The 16,085-nt window shown below is 39.9% G+C and overlaps 1 long non-coding RNA gene across 4 annotated transcripts; it reads left to right on the forward strand.

Moving 5' to 3' along the window:
• On the forward strand, positions 13,609–15,203 carry LOC107608189. 4 transcript variants are annotated; one of them, XR_002350767.1, is made up of 6 exons: positions 13,609–13,673; positions 13,782–13,916; positions 14,018–14,071; positions 14,208–14,299; positions 14,794–14,893; positions 15,095–15,203. It is a non-coding gene; the product is annotated as an uncharacterized LOC107608189 (long non-coding RNA). The 4 variants fall into 4 exon arrangements; XR_001612756.2 differs by having other exon boundaries at positions 13,618–13,677; positions 14,204–14,299; XR_001612755.2 differs by having other exon boundaries at positions 13,619–13,677.

Below are 16,085 nucleotides of genomic sequence, written 5' to 3' on the forward strand. Positions count from 1 at the left end.
GAGCTTGTGTTGGAGAAGGATAAGGCCCGAGTCACTGCGGCGGAGGCAGTTGCTAATTTGGCCGAGGACATGGCCAAGAGAGCTAAGGAGAGCTATACCTGGACCTATGGCGAGCTGTTAGAGACTAGGAAAAGGCTTCAGTCTGCTCAGGATGACTATGCCAAGCTTCAGGGACATTTGGTAAGTAGCATGACTGTCATGTATGAAAATCTGAAAGCCCAAGTTCGGGTTCTGGCTCCAGATGCCGACCTCTCTTTATTCAGTATGGATAATGTTGTGGAGGATGGGAAGATCGTGCCTGATCTTGAAGATGATGATGAGGCCCCTCCTCTAGTGTCGACAGCCAAGGCTTCTGCAGTTCCTTTGGCCGAGGTGGTCCCTCCTGAGCCCGAACCCGATGTGGAGATTCTGAACGTCCCAGACGGAGTTGTTGGAGGCACCCCAATCTTGGTTATCCCTCATTCTCCTAAAGATGCAGCTTCCGGGGCTAGTTTAAACCCCTTATGATTCTCTCTTTGTATCTTCTTTGATTATGTATTTAGTATGGTCCGATATGTGGACCATTTGAACTTTGGTTATGTAGATCTTTGTGGATGACTTTTCTAACACTTTTACTAGTTGCTTCTTAGCAACTTTTGCTTTTTAATCAAAACACTTTTGACTCTTGGGTTGCCATTGGGCCTTTAATGTTTCAATTTTTGTGTTTGCTGATATGCCGATTTAGCCTATGGCGAGGTGCTTTTGTTTTTAGGTTGTTTTTTCAACCATTTGTATGGTTTTGTATTTTTGGCGACGCCATCCTTTATGGTTTGCTGGCCAGGCTTTTTAGTCGATTTCCAACAACTTTTTAGGTAGCGTTCTTATATAAAACCTTTTAGTTTGTTTGGATGGCTTTTTAGCCCCGTCTTGAGGTCGCGCTTCCACTTTAAGTAGCGTCCCTTTTCAGGGTTTGTACCTTTTAGCTGAGCACTTCGGGACTAGGTTTTTTAACCTTTTTGGCCTTTTGTATGGTGTTTGTTCCCTTTTTAGTGATCCTTTCATTGGTCTGACTTTTCTGTCGGGCCTTCTCAAGTTACTTTTAGTAATCCTATTTTTAGTCCGACCTCGTCAGGTCGCTTTATATGGGTTACTTTTTATAACTTCTTACATTAACTCGAGCTTTATTGCTTCACCTTGCCGACCTCTCTTGGTCGAGCGATGAATTTTGCGTTTATGAGCGTAAATTAATGCGTCTTGGTAGGAAACCTTTTTAGGGAATCATAAAATCTTATTCAACTAATAAGATAAAAAATATAAATAAGAATGAGTACATACGAGTCCTTACCCTTCTAGTTCAGGCAGCTTTCAGATCTTGGCCTGGCGCCTCAGTAAAAAACCTTTTAGGAAAAAGAGTGCGCCTTGGCCTGAGATCTTTTTCTAGCTATAGTACCTCCTTAGGTTACAGGCATGCCATGACCTCGGTAGCTCCCGCCCTTGGAGATTGGCCACCCTATAGTAACCCTTTCCTAATACTTCTGTAACTTGGTATGGCCCTTTCCAGTTGGCTGCTAGCTTCCCTTCTCCTGACCGACCTACTCCAATATCATTTCGGATTAAGATGAGATCATTGGTGGCGAAGCTTCGCTGAATTACCTTCCAATTATACCTTAAAGCCATTTGACTGTTTAGCGCTTCCTCTCTAATCCGAGCTCTTTCTCGGACTTCTGGAAGTAGGTCAAGCTCTTCCCTTTGTGCCTGGGAGTTGGTATTCTCATTGTAGAAGATCACCCTAGGAGACCTTTCCCCTACCTCTACAGGAATTATTGCCTCCATTCCATAAGCAAGTCGGAAGGGTGATTCCCCGTTGGTGGAATGTGGAGTCATTTGATATGCCCACAGGACTTGCGGGAGCTCTTCAGCCCAGGCTCCTTTTGCATCCTGTAGTCTCTGTTTTAACCCAGCCAATATGACTTTGTTGGTGGCTTCTGCCTGTCCATTGGCTTGTTGGTGTTCCACGGAGTGAACTAGTGCTTTATTTTTAAATCAGCTACCAAGTTCCTGAAGCCTGTCTCAATGAACTGAGTGCCATTGTCCGTGGTGATGGAGCATGGAACCCCAAACCTTGTGACAATATTTCTGTATAGGAACTTCCGACTTCTTTGGGCAGTAGCGGCGGCCAATGGCTCTGCCTCGATGCACTTAGTGAAGTAGTCTATTCCTACAAAGAGGAACTTGACTTTCCCTGATCCCTGGGGGAATGGTCCGAGGAGGTCAAGTCCCCACTTTACGAACGGCCAGGGTGAAGTAATGCAAATGAGCTCTTCGGGTGGGGCAATATGAAAGTTAGCGTGCTTCTGGCATGGGGGGCACGTTTTGACGAACTCTGTTGCTTCCTTTTGTAAGGTTGGCCAGTAAAAGCCGACACAGAGTGCCTTTTTGGAAAGAGCTCGTGCCCCAAGGTGGTTGCTACATATGCCCCCATGGACTTCTTCTAGGATTTCCCTTGTGGCAGAGGTTGGCACGAATTTTAGGAGGGGTGTTGAGATCCCTCTCCTATATAGGATGTCGTGCACTATGGTGTAGTACTGGGCTTCTCGTACTAGCCTTTTTGCCTACTTTTTATCTGCAGGGAGTGTCTCGGATTTGAGGTAGCTGATTATAGGAATCATCCACACTTGGTCCTAGTTCGATATGTTTAGGGCTTTTTCTTCTTCTGAGGTTGAGGGATTTTGCAGTATTTCTTGGATGAGGCTTCTATTGTTGCCCCCTGGTTTGGTACTAGCCAGTTTCGAAAGTGCATCAGCTCGGGCGTTTTGTTCCCGAGGTATATGTCGGATCTCATATCTCATGAACTTTCCGAGCTGTTCTCTGGTCTTGTCTAGATATTTTTCATGGTGGGATCCTTTGCCTGGTAGGTTTTTTCTATTTGCGAGGTGACTACTTGTGAGTCATTGAAGATGGTAAGCTTTTGGACTATAACTTCCCTAGCCAACTTCAAACCAGCCAGTAGGGCCTCATACTCGGCTTGGTTATTTGAGGGAGGAAACTCGAACTTTAAGGAGAGTTTGAGTTGAGTTCCCTAGTCACTTTCTAAGATGACACCTGCTCCACTTTTGGCTTTGTTCGGTGAGCCATCAACGTAGAGGTTCCAGTTAGTGGGGGTGCCTGCGGTGTCGGTGTATTCTACGATGAAGTCGGCCAGGTATTGAGACTTGATGGCTGTCCGAGCTTCGTACTTGAGGTCAAACTCAGACAACTCAACTGCCCATTGTAGAATTCTTCCAACTAAGTCGGTTTTTCTGTAGGATACCTTTTATGGGTTGGTTGGTCCATATTCTGATTGTGTGGGCCTGAAAGTATGGTCAGAGTCATCGGGAAGTAAGTATAAGGGCGTAGGCAAACTTCTCTATCTTTTGGTAGTTTAGTTCAGCCCTTTGTAGAGCTTTACTGATGAAGTAAATGGGTTGTTGGCCGTTCTCGTCTTCTCGTACTAGGGATGAGGCTATCGCCCAACCTCCCACGGTGAGGTACATGATCAGTTCTTCTCCTTGCCAGGGTCGGGTTAGGATAGGTGGCTGCCCCAGGAATGTCTTGAAGTCTTGGAAGGCTTGTTCATATTCTGGGGTCCATTCGAACCTCTTTTCTTTCCTTAGTATTGTGTAGAAAGGGAGAGATCTCAAGGCCGATCCGGCTAGGAATCTAGACAGAGCCGCTAGTCTTCCGTTGAGTTGTTGTACCTCTTTGACGCAAGTCAGGATTTTCATGCTAAGTATTACCTGGCATTTATCTGGGTTTGCTTTGATCCCTCTCTGGGTGAGCATGAAGCCCAAGAATTTGCCAGCTTCTACCGCGAAAGTGCACTTTGCGGGATTTAGTCTCATCCCATGTTTTCTTATGGTGTCGAACACTTCGGCGAGATTAGATAATAGTGCTTCCTCTCTTTGTGTCTTTACCAGCATGTCGTCTACGTAGACCTCCATTAGCTTTTCGATGTGGTTGGCAAAAACTTTGTTCATCAACCTCTGGTATGTAGCCCCTGCGTTATTGAGTCTGAATGGCATGAATATGTAGCAGTAGTTTACTTTTAGGGTTAGGAACGAGGTCTTCTGTTGGTCGGGTTGATACATCGGGATTTGGTTGTACCATGAGTAGGCGTCCATGAAGGAAAGGTACTGGTATCCTGATGAGGCGTCGACTAGGGTGTCTATATTTGGGGGTGGATAGGGATCTTTTGGGCAGGCTTTGTTGAGGTCGGTGTAATCAGTGCACATCCGCCACTTTCCATTTAGCTTTTTGACCAGTACAACATTGGCCAGCCATAATGGGTACTTAACCTCTCTTATAAACCCAGCCTCTAGTAAGGCCTGTACTTGTTCTTCCATGGCTTGTGATCTTTTTGGGCCGAGCTTTCTGTTCCTCTGTTGTACTGGTCGAGATCTGGGGTACACCGCCAGTTTGTGGCACATTAAGCCGGGATCTATGCCGGGCATATCTGCGGCCTTCCATGCAAACAGGTCAGAATTCTCCTTTAGGAACTTTATCAGTGGTTTCTTCAAGTCTTCTTTAAGATTTGCACCTATGTTTATTGTTTTATCTTGGGTATCTCCAACTTGAACCTCTTTGATCTCGCTTTCTGGTTGAGGACAAAATTCTTCACGAGCTAAGGTTCCCCCGGGTTCAACAGTGTTGGTTTTTTTCCCTCTGGGGTTTCCTTTAAGGTTCAGACTTTCGTCGTAATAGTGTCGCACGAGTTTTTGGTCTCCCTTTATGATGGCGATCCCTTCTGGAGTTGGGAACTTCATGCATAGGCGTGGAGTGGAGACCACCGTGGCGAGCTGATTTAGCATTGTTTGACCTATGAGGACGTTGTACGCGGAGCTCACGTCGACGATGATGTAGTCTATGCTTAGCGTTCTAGATCGTGTTCCTTTTCCGAAGGTCGTGTGTAGCGGGATGTACCCAAGTGGCTGGATTGGGGCGTCTCCGAGCCCGAATAGGCTATTTGGATATGTTCTGAGCTCTTTTTCTTGTAGGCTGAGTTTGTCAAAGGCGGATTCGAACAAGATATCCACAGAGCTTCCTTGGTCGACCAGCGTTCGGTGGAAGTTGGCATTGGCTAATATGATGGTAACGACCACGGGGTCATCATGCCCAAGGATGATGCCCGCGGCATCTTCTTGGGTGAAGGTGATAGTGGGGAGGTCGGGTGACCTGTCCCCTTCTCTTACCTGGTACACCTCTTTAAAGTATCTTTCACGGGATGACTTAGAGATCCCTCCTCCTGCAAATCCTCCATTGATCATGTGGATATGTCTTTCAGGGGTGTGAGGGGGACGTTCAACTCGTCTGCCCTCTTTGTCCCTTCTTCTCTTTTTTGGTTTGTCCCCTTTGTTGGCTAGGAACCGATCTAGTCTCCCTTCTCGCGCCAGTTTTTCTATGACATTCTTGAGGTCGTAGCACTCGTTGATAGGGTGCCCGTAGATCCTGTGGTATTCACAGTATTCGGTCTGACTTCCTCCCCTTTTGTGTTTAAACGGGCGAGGAGGTGATATTTTTTCTATGTTTCATATGTCCCGATAGACGTCCACAAGGGATACTCGAAGAGGGGTGTAATTATGGTATTTTATGGGTTTCTCTGTGGGTTAGTCTTCTTTTTTCCTGGAATCTTTATCTTTATCCCGAGGTGGGTAGGAAAATCTGGCTTTGGAGTTTTCTCCTAATCGGGAGTTCTCCTCCATGTTGATATACTTTTCAACCCGTTCCTGTACCTCGTTCAGGGATGTCGGATGTTTCTTGGATATGGAGTGGCTAAAGGGTCCTTCCCGTAGGCCGTTGATGAACCCCATAATTGCTGCCTCTGTAGGGAGATTCTATATGTCCAGGCATGCTTTATTGAATCTCTCCATGTAGCTGCGGAGGCTTTCCCGATCTCCTTGTATAATCCCTAGCAGGCTGGGAGCATGTTTTGCTTTGTCCTTCTGAATGGAGAACCGGGCTAGGAACTTTTTAGAGAGGTCATTGAAATTTGTGATCGATGTTGGTGGCAGGCTGTCGAACCACTTTATTACCGTTTTGGTCAGGGCGGTCAGGAAGGCCTTGCAATGGGTTGCGTCCGAGGCATCTGTGAGGTACATCCGACTTCTAAAGTTGCTGAGATGATGGCTTGGGTCGGACGTACCATCGTATGGTCTCATGTCAGGAGCTTTGAAGTCCTTCGGGACTTTAGCCTTCAGGATTTCCTTTGTGAACGGATCTTGGTCCTTGTGGGGGCTATCCTCGCGGTTGGACCGAGTTGTTTTGGTTTTGAGGTCGGCTTCGAGCTTTAAGAGCTTGTCTTCCAGCTCTCGACGCTGTTTGGTTTCTCTCCGGAGATCTCGGTCGGCCTCTCGCTGCGGTTCGGCTTCTTGTTCGAGCTGTTTGAGGCGATCCTGCTGCTCACGGAGGACATTTAATACTTCCGTGTTCTGAGTTTGCTTGTCCCCCTTGGATTGGTGTGTGTCTTTTGATGTGGCATCCGTGTTCTTAAGCGGCGTTCCTTCTTCTAATCCGGAGTTATGGTCATTGGCAGGGTTGTTTGCCATGTCGGTGGGATGACTTCCAGGATTCCCGGCAATGGCGCCAATATTTCGAGGGTTACCTGAAACAGAGAGGTCGATCTCGGATGAGATCTTCAGATCTGGACTATTGCTACATCCGACTTGTTGACGTAGGAGATGCTGTTGGTCCTCAGTCACTGGAGGGTGGTGGTACTTACAAGAGACTCCGATGCTTAAGTCAGTACGGGCTTTAGGCAGGTCTTTTGTAGAATTGGAGTATGAGTTATATCTGGGTGCTCCAGCGTATTTATAGTAATGCTAGATGGTCTTCCTTTGAGAAAAGTTGGTTATCTTATCTTATCTTTTGTGGAGGAGATCTTTATCCTTTGGTCAACCGCCTTCTGGTGGGCGGTGATCTTTTGTTTTGGGCCTGCTTGGGCCTCTATCGCGATCTTCTGAACTCTTTGTGAAGAGGTCGGTAATGGACTAACCTTCTAAGAGGTCGGCCCATTAGCTTTAGGCCATCTCGTATCTTGTAGCTCGGACCGGTGTATGAACAGTTAGGTTAGGTATGTTTTAAATTAAAATAATTAATTAGATCATTTAATTTTATTAAAAGAAATTTTTTATAATTTTGGGTTTTATTAAAATTTTTATTAAATTGTTTTNAAGATTATATTGTATTGTTTGCTAGATTAATTTAGTAAAATTAAGAATTAATAAGGTTATGCAAGGTAAATTTGTAAATTAAGGTAATTATTTAGATAAAGTAATTTTTCAATTTATATTGATTTAGGATTTTATTAAAATTGTTATTAAATGTTTTTGTTAAGTAAGGTTGAGGTTAGTTTAGGGTTGAAGTTAGAGTAGTTTAGGATTGAATTTAGGTAAAGTAACTTAATTTAGGATTAATTATGGTTTTGGGTTAATGTTAAGTATTTAATTATGTAGATTTACAATTTACAATTTATTGGATTAGTTTAGGTTAATTAGTTTATTAATTTTTATACATATTTTTAGAATTTTTATTAATTTTGTTTATTAATTTTACCAACTTTGTCTATGTTTTAGGATTTTTTTTTGTTTAAACGTTGTGTAGCGATATTGTGGATTTTTTGTGCTGCTTATATACATGAGTTGTTTGTGCAGTAATGAGGTTGGTTTTCTATTTCTAAATATGTTAAATTGTTTAAGTTTTACACTTGACTTATTTTTCCTAGGATAGAGTTTTAGGACGGAAGTGTAAAAAAGTTGTCTAGTGGCGCCTTCTCGAAGCCTTTGTTATTGTGGAATAACAAAGGGATGTGTATTAAAATGGCTAGGATTTCATCATGTTTGCTTGAATGTTTATGTTTTTTCCATATATGCTTGCAATTATTTTATTTGTTAAAACTAGAAAATTTTTTTGGTGGAGGTTTTTGTATTAAGGGAAAACTTTGTTAAATTTTCGTTAAAATTGTTTAAAGACATCATTGGTTTGTGAAAATTTGAAAATTACATTTGGTGAAGGTTGTAGAACCCTCCGAATTAAGAAAAAATTCAGTCAAAATTTTGCTAAAACTGAGAATTACCTTTGGTGGAGGTCGCTGATTATAGCCGAAACTCTTCCAAAATTTTTAAAAAATTTAATAATTAAGTTTAGGCACCGAAGTGAACACTGGTTAGACCAAAAGGAAGTCGAGGCCGCACACATACATGTATTGTTCAACTATGATCAGATTTCACCCTATGTGTCGTAAGTTTATTAATTTATTTAGATAACTTGTTATATGTTTCAAAGATTACCGTAACTCATTTAGATAATTAATTTCATTGTAATACAATTTTTCCATAGGTTATTCCAAAATGAATATCGATTCTTCACTTCATCAATTTCCACCTTGGTTCAAAGAATACATTCAGTAAACTCTGTATGACACAACGGATGTCAAACTTGTTGCACTTAGTTGAGCCCAATAAATAAAGGGATGAGCTATCCAATTTACAATGTCAACAGTTACCGATTTCACTCTTTTCAATGGTCACTGGGTAAAAAAAACAAATAACATTAGGGTTCGCATCTACAAAGACACGAGTAGTGGTCATTCTGATTGGTACAGAGTATTGCACAACATAATTTATCAATAATATTTTTCTCACACTATGTATGAGTATTTGTCTTTAAATGTGAGTGGTTTGATCTAATTCCACAATAAGAAACACGAAAGCATAAAGAATACAATATCACTGAAGTAAATGTGAACAAGAAATATAGACCCTTTTATTTTAGCCCAAATTAAATTGCACAACAAATATACTATTTGGCTTACTCGAAAAAGTGTAAGTCTAGTTGATAGTTAAGACTAAACTAAGAGGTCGCATTGAGTTTGATGGGGTGAATGACCAACAACCTTACCAAGTTGATGACCCAACTCTTTAGAAGTTGGTGGTTGACACTAGCGATCCTATTACTCTTAGGTCACTTCTTATAGATGATGCAATTATTGACCTTATGGTAGATGATGACATTCATCCACCATAAAAGGAGGATGATGAAGAAGAAGAAGAAGAAGAAGAAAGGGTTGACGGGGATAAAGAAGAGGAATTTTATGATCAATAAGTAACATCTAAAGAGGATGATAAACAAGGGGTTAATGGTGACGAAGAAGAATAAGAGGAATCCAAAAGAGGGTGACCTTAGCTTCGATTATGCTATATTATACATTCAATTTAGTTCAAATATTATATTGCATGTTATACATTAGACTTATATCCATGGTCATCATTCTTTATATTATATTGCATTTTGATTTTGATGTTTTTAACTATTTTAATTATTTGTTTTAGGTAGACATGTCCAACAAAGGTAGTAGTGGAGGTCGCCCTCATGGTCGGGGTAGAGGGTAGATGACTCACCCCTGATGACTACTCAGTCACCATCTATATCTACTATGCCTGCGACGTCATAGGCACAGGCTCCTGTGGATCATCCTTTTATTATGATCCCAAACCCTAACTACATGGATCTTGCAATTCTTGATCCGCCTTATCTTGAGCCAGAGTGGACTCTTCCACCGTCTCCACCTCCTTAGAAGATCCAGACATCCACGCCACCTCTTGTAATCAACCCCTCAGCAATTCCAACTTCCTCCCGCGGATCGCAGCCGGATCCTACAGCGTAGCAGGTCACTAAGATAATGATTTATCCTTATGGCATGACTAGATAGAAATTTTTCTATTTCGTATTTTAATACCACTTATATTTGGTTATATTTTAATGTTTGTTTTTACTAACAGTAATTTATCTCATCGTAGGTTTGTATCGAATCATAATGCTTATACACTACAATGTACAAACATTATCAAGTTGCTTTCTGAGCACCCTTCACCCAGCTACAAAATGGTTCTTTCTGATGTTAAAGAGAGGTGGTTTGACAAATAGACAGTAAGTTACTTATTTTTGTTAATTACATTTCGTTTATGATTTTATAACATTGGTTTTTAACCATCTATTATTTCTTTCTGTAGGAAAAATTCATGTGGGATGCGGCCCATAACTAGATGATAAAGAAGATCTTCCACCACTGCATGGTAAAGCATCTTCAGCAGATGTTATAAGACGTGTAGATGAGGAGGGACCACCTGATGGAGTGGCTTTGACCCATCATTAAGAAGGCCCTATATTTGTATTGGGAGACAGATGAAGGTTTTAGATGTCCTCAAACCACGAATAGGGACAACAGGGCATTGGCCAGGGCGCCGAAGAACACACGAGGTTTGGCCACGATTATAAAGACAATGGCCAAAATGGTATAGCTTCTTTAAACATGCTTAGCTATTTTTATATTTTTTTCTTTAATTAATTATCACTTTTTTTCCGTATTCTTATCCAATATGTATAGACAAAGTCGTTGGAGCATCTTATTTCAATGGTAGAAGTACTCAAGCAAACCCACATGCTCAAGAAGAACAAGGAGAGGTTTACTGATTAGCGATTATCGATCGGCAAACTTTTATGTAGGTAATCGACTTTTTATAGAATTTAATAACATACTGTCATATCTATACTATATGTACAATCACATTGAACATGTTATGATTTGTACACCAAGAACTTTGAGGTTGTGACGTAGCAATCTCAGCATAGCGGACGATGGCAACACCTTGGGTGCATCCGTGGTGGATCCTGATGTCGTGTGGTGCCAGACCGCATCTGAGCAACAAAAAAACCACTTCTTCAGAGTCGGGTCATTCTTCGCCAGCAACCTGTGTGTGTCCACCTCAGGGCTTCCTCCACCTCTATCACCAGCCCTGCAAATTCGCAAGGTGTAGATTTGTGTGAGGAAGTCCAAAGCCTGACTCAAAGCCTGCAGGATTAACTCACTTGCTCCATGTAGCTGAGGAGAGGTATAATAAGTTCCTCGCACGCATGGCAGAGAAGGATAATCAAGATGTAGAGAGGGAATCTCTGAGGCAAGAGCTCAGGCAGGAGCTGGAGCAGATATAACACATGCGACAGCATATGGCTATCTTCTATGAGCAGATGCGCATGAGGGGCAGTGTTGCTAGAGGTGTCTTTTCCTCATCTGCCCCTACACCAGAATAGACACTAACACCCACGGCACCTTGCATCAGGACCAGCACCGAGACCATCAGAAGGAGGAGTACGACAACCATTATGAGGACCCATAGGCTTTAGGATTTTCTTTTATTTGGTTCAATTGATTACTAACCTTTATTTTATTGATGAGATTATTTTATTTTATTTTTAGCAGTTGTTATTTCAGATTATGTTCTAGTTTTTTATATTAACGAAACATATTTAGTTTTTCTTTCATTTTTTATTTGAATGTTAATTAACATAATTAGGATCCTAGTAAAGCAGGTTATAATTATGATCATTATAGCTAAAAATATTAAATAAAAAAATTTTTATTACAAAAATCTTACCATCGAATTTTGCGTGGGATAAATTCGACGGTATCATTATAAATTATTTTATTAAATAACATTACTGTCGAAATTTTCAACGAAAATTTTCAACGGTAAATAGGGCATCAAAAGAATAAAAAAGGCGCTAATGTTACCGTCAGATTTTTTTGTCAGTAAACACAAATGAGAATGTTCATTTAGAAGCTATTATCGACGGACATTTCCGACGGTAATTAGTATCAGATTTTTTAAATTTGCCGGTAAAAAATTATCGACGATGTTTATACCGTCAGATTCCTTCCAACGATTTTAAACCTTTCTTGTAGTGCATTTAGGAATAAATTAGATACTAGAAGTGAAGAGAATGAATTTGGTATGATTTATACCTTAAACTCACTGGTATTTACAGGTAAGGAGTCTGGAATTTTATCTTCCCAGAGAGGGCCAAATCGCCTATTTATTGGGCGAATTAGAACAAGCTAACAGACAAATCAGTGGACAAACAACATGGAAGAGGGGTAGTTCGTCTAATCAAAAGTCAAATTGGGCTAGATCGCATACCCATTAGACGAACTACAAGTGGGACCGAAATAAATTATATCCTAATAAGTAATTTTTCTTTTGAAAATAATTATTTATATAAGTAAAAAAAATCCTAATGTTGTATCTTTAGGAATTCTTAAAAGAAAAATGATTTACTTAGAATTGATGTGCACATTTTTAGATTTTAATTTACAACTATTAATTAGATAGTTTTTGCACATTTTTATTTTATTAATAACTTTTCAAGTCTTAAAGTTGATAAGTTCTCAAATGAACAAAACATCCAGTGTACAAATTGTTACGAATTTTGTGGGACTAATACCTAAAAAAGAATTGTATATCAAGGAGCCAACATCTGAAAAAGATTCTTATAATAAAGTCATGGATTCTCTTCACCACACGAAGTAGCTCTTGAGGTGATGATTCACCATACCCAAAGTCTTGTAATTCATTATATTGATACTATCTTTGAGAGTCGGCTAATCAGAAATGACTATCTGCAAAAAGCTCTGACTAATGGAGGGTTCTGACTGACAAAAAATCGAGTGATGTGCCACTAAGTGAAGTGTCGCAGAGTGGAGCCGTTGGGATGCCGGCTCTTAAAAAAAATGCTAGTTATTGGTCTTGTAGGACTAATATCTGAAAGAGTTTCACGTCGAAAGGCCAACATTTAAAGGCGAATCTTATAAAGCCTTGGCTATCTCACCATACAAGATAGTTTTTATGATGATGGTTCTTCCAAAGTTTAGTAGCTCATCTACTACTTGTATAATTGCCGTGGCTCATTCAGCCACGCGTCAACTTTAGATTAAATGAGATTAAAAAATAAAAAAAATTCAAAAGGTAAAAGCGAAAAGGTAAAAGCCAAAAGGTAAAGCAGATTGTTTTTCTCTCTGCGCTGCTCCTTCTCTCTTGCGTCTCAGTTTTTCACTCTCTATGCTTCCTTCCTTCATCGTCTCAGTCTCTCACTCTGTCTATGGATCTCCTTCTTCCCCGTAAAAGCGAACCGCGCTGTCGGCTTCAACACCATCACCGGCGGATGATCTCTAGATTGCATCCTCTCTCGGTTATTTGCTCTCTCTTTATGGTGACTGCCACTCACATTCTCTCCCGCTCTTTCTCCCAAACCCTACCTCTTCACCGCCGTTTTGCACCTTCAGATTTTGTATGTCTCTTCAATCTTCACCAATTTCTTCCTTCATTGTGCTGAAATCACTAATCCCTACGACCCCCACCTAAAATCCTAACCCTAGCTACTGGAATTCGTTGTCTGAAAGCACAGAGAAGGAGGACGCGGTGGAGGCAGCAGACCACTCCGAAATCCTCAACCCAACCGAGCTAAGCGGATTATTCGTCGGAGAGCACGGTTCTGGCGATAGCGATGGTGAGTATCAGCCGGGGAGATGCTCGCGATGATGAGCGACTACCATGTTCGGTCGAGATCTCAACCGTCGGTCTCCTCGTGCAAGGTATTCTACCGATCTCTGTGTTTGTCTGGTACTGCATGTTTAGTGTCGTTGATTTAGGGTTTTCTTTGTGGGTTGGTGCTCTTTGATTTGGGGTTTGGTATGTTTTTTTTGTTTTTCGAATGTTTGAGTTGTTCTGACAGTTGATTCTCATCAATTTGAAGTATGTTGGTTTAGGTTTTGTGCGCGCGTCGCATTGCTTCCGTGAATCTTCCCCGTTATTGCACTCTGATTCGAAGTGGGTGAGGGTTTTCATTTCTGAAATTAATTTAAGTTATCATCATTATGTTTTATACATATTAGTCTATTTCACATAATTCTGAATTAAATGTTTTATAATTCTAAGGGGTTATGATGAAGAGATATGTTTGCTGGGAGTGGACTGTGAGAGAAAAAAATGATGTCTTCATCTTTGATTGTGGTTGTCTCTGTCGCTATGTCTCCCAAAACCTAGGGATTCAACTCGGATCTCCATAATATGGTTTATCATTTTCAGTGGTCGGAATTTCTTTTTCATTTTGGTTGTTACATTCAATTCAACGCCAAAGAACCTAACCTAATTTGGTTGGTGGTTGGTTGCAGCTCATGTTGTCAAAGTGAGAAATTGGAAAGGCCAGTTGAACATACCTGATCCAGGTAAGTGGGGTGAGTTATTGTTCTGTTGTAGATTATTCGTTCTTATTTTGAAACCTGAGTGTGTATTAGGGTAAAGTACTTATTTTATATTTGTGCTTCCTTTTAATTGTATTATTGTGACTTTTGTGCAAGAAAGCAAATATGAGCGATGACAACATCACAAGGAGTTATCATCATCACCATCATGGAGCCACAAGAGAATCATCATCAAGGAGTTATCCCTAACAGGTGAAGGCGCTCTCTCTCTCATACTCCCCAACCCCATCTCTTCAACCCTGTTTTCCAGCTTCGGATTCGTTCAATCCCAAATTTCAGTGTTCTTGATTAATTAGAGAAAACTTAGAAGATTAAGTTTTATTTCACCCCCAAACCTGTGTGAAAAATGTAGTTCTTTTTCTGGCAGACAACGTCATGCAGAACCTGTGGTGCTATCTTCCTTCAAGGGTAAAAGAGCTGGCTAGGACCTAAATAAGATGAATATTTTTTTATCCTTTTCTACAATTAGACCATTAAATCCTATATTGAAGATATGAATGTTGTCATTGATGTTTAAATCCAGCATTTTCACGGGCTTCCCCTTGATTATAAAATTCTTTTGATCGACTGTGGCAAACGTTGATCTTTTGTGTTTGAATGCAGTTTTTTTTTTGGCATATTAAGGATTGCATTTGCTTTTTCTTCATTTTTATTAACAAACTTCTATTTATATCATTATATTGTAGACAGAAAAGGTCGATCTGAAAAATACAGTTGCTGATGAGAGCCAAAGACAGTGGAATGATCAAGAGACTTCCTCCACATTAAGGAAGGAAAAATCTAGTGGTAAGTTCTTGTAGAATGGTATGCTGCTAGGCATTATTGCTCCCTTTTGATTAACTGGCAAATCTTTATTGGTAGCTCATTTCTTATGGTCTTGTGGCCTCCTTCAGTGATAATGGTTGGAACTGAGACATTTCTGCATTAGCAGCGAGGTTAATGTTGATGTACAACTTTGAATTTTATTTTCCCATTTTATTGATTCAGAAGGAAGTGCAAGTGATCTAAGGATGACAACGAGAGAAATGATGCTGCAGAAGAAGAAATAGATGATGAAGACAATGCCTTTTTTGACACCTGCGATTTTCTATCGTCCAGTACTCTAGTTCTTTCAAAAGTAATGCGTCTGATTAAAGAGTATCATCTTCCTTAAAGTATGATTAATTTGTTCTTTTATGAAGAACTCTCTGAGAAAGTTAAAGTAAATAATCTTCCTTCTTGCTTATTTTTTATATAAACTATGTTTAATTTTTTTTTCGTGTGGTTTTATAATATTTATTTTTTTGATTGAGATAGTTGTATATTTGGGTATATTTGGATATTTTAAATTGTTAATCTTTTTGTTACTACTCCAATCACTGTTATATCTTTTTAAAAAATATTTTTATATTTGTATGTGCGTGTTAATCTATGTGTGACATCCATGTATGAATTATTCTTCTCTTTTTTCTAGGATTTCTTTAATTTTGTTTCAAATAAATTGAATTCACTGATTATTTATTCTCTTTTATGTGGTTTTATAATATTTATTTTTTGATGATGGTGAAAGTACATGTTTACTTCTAATCCTTTGTTACGTGCTGCTTAAAAAAATTACTAATGTTTATAAACTAAGAATGGATAAGCTGTCTTTTAGAAATTCAAAATAACAAATTAGTCATTTTGTACAAAATTTATGCATATAAAGGGGAGGACTAATATGCCGACTTTTATTTGATATCTTCTGTATCTTTAGGGTTATTTCTTTGTTATTTTTTGTGGGCCTTACTCTCTTTTGTTCATTTCTTTATTTCTTGATTGAATTATCTATTTTTTTTGTTTTCTGTTTTTGTGGGGGTAAATACTCGGGATTGTTATTAATATAGAGCTTCATATTGATTTTATAAGTATCATGAACATATTTTCTTTTCTGTTTTTTTGCACTGAAAAGAATTTATGGTCAAATTTAGATTTTTGCCTTTTTTTTCCTTCTAACGAG

This window comes from Arachis ipaensis, chromosome B07 (genome assembly GCF_000816755.2).
Source record: "Arachis ipaensis cultivar K30076 chromosome B07, Araip1.1, whole genome shotgun sequence".
In the NCBI taxonomy this organism is placed as follows: domain Eukaryota; kingdom Viridiplantae; phylum Streptophyta; class Magnoliopsida; order Fabales; family Fabaceae; genus Arachis; species Arachis ipaensis.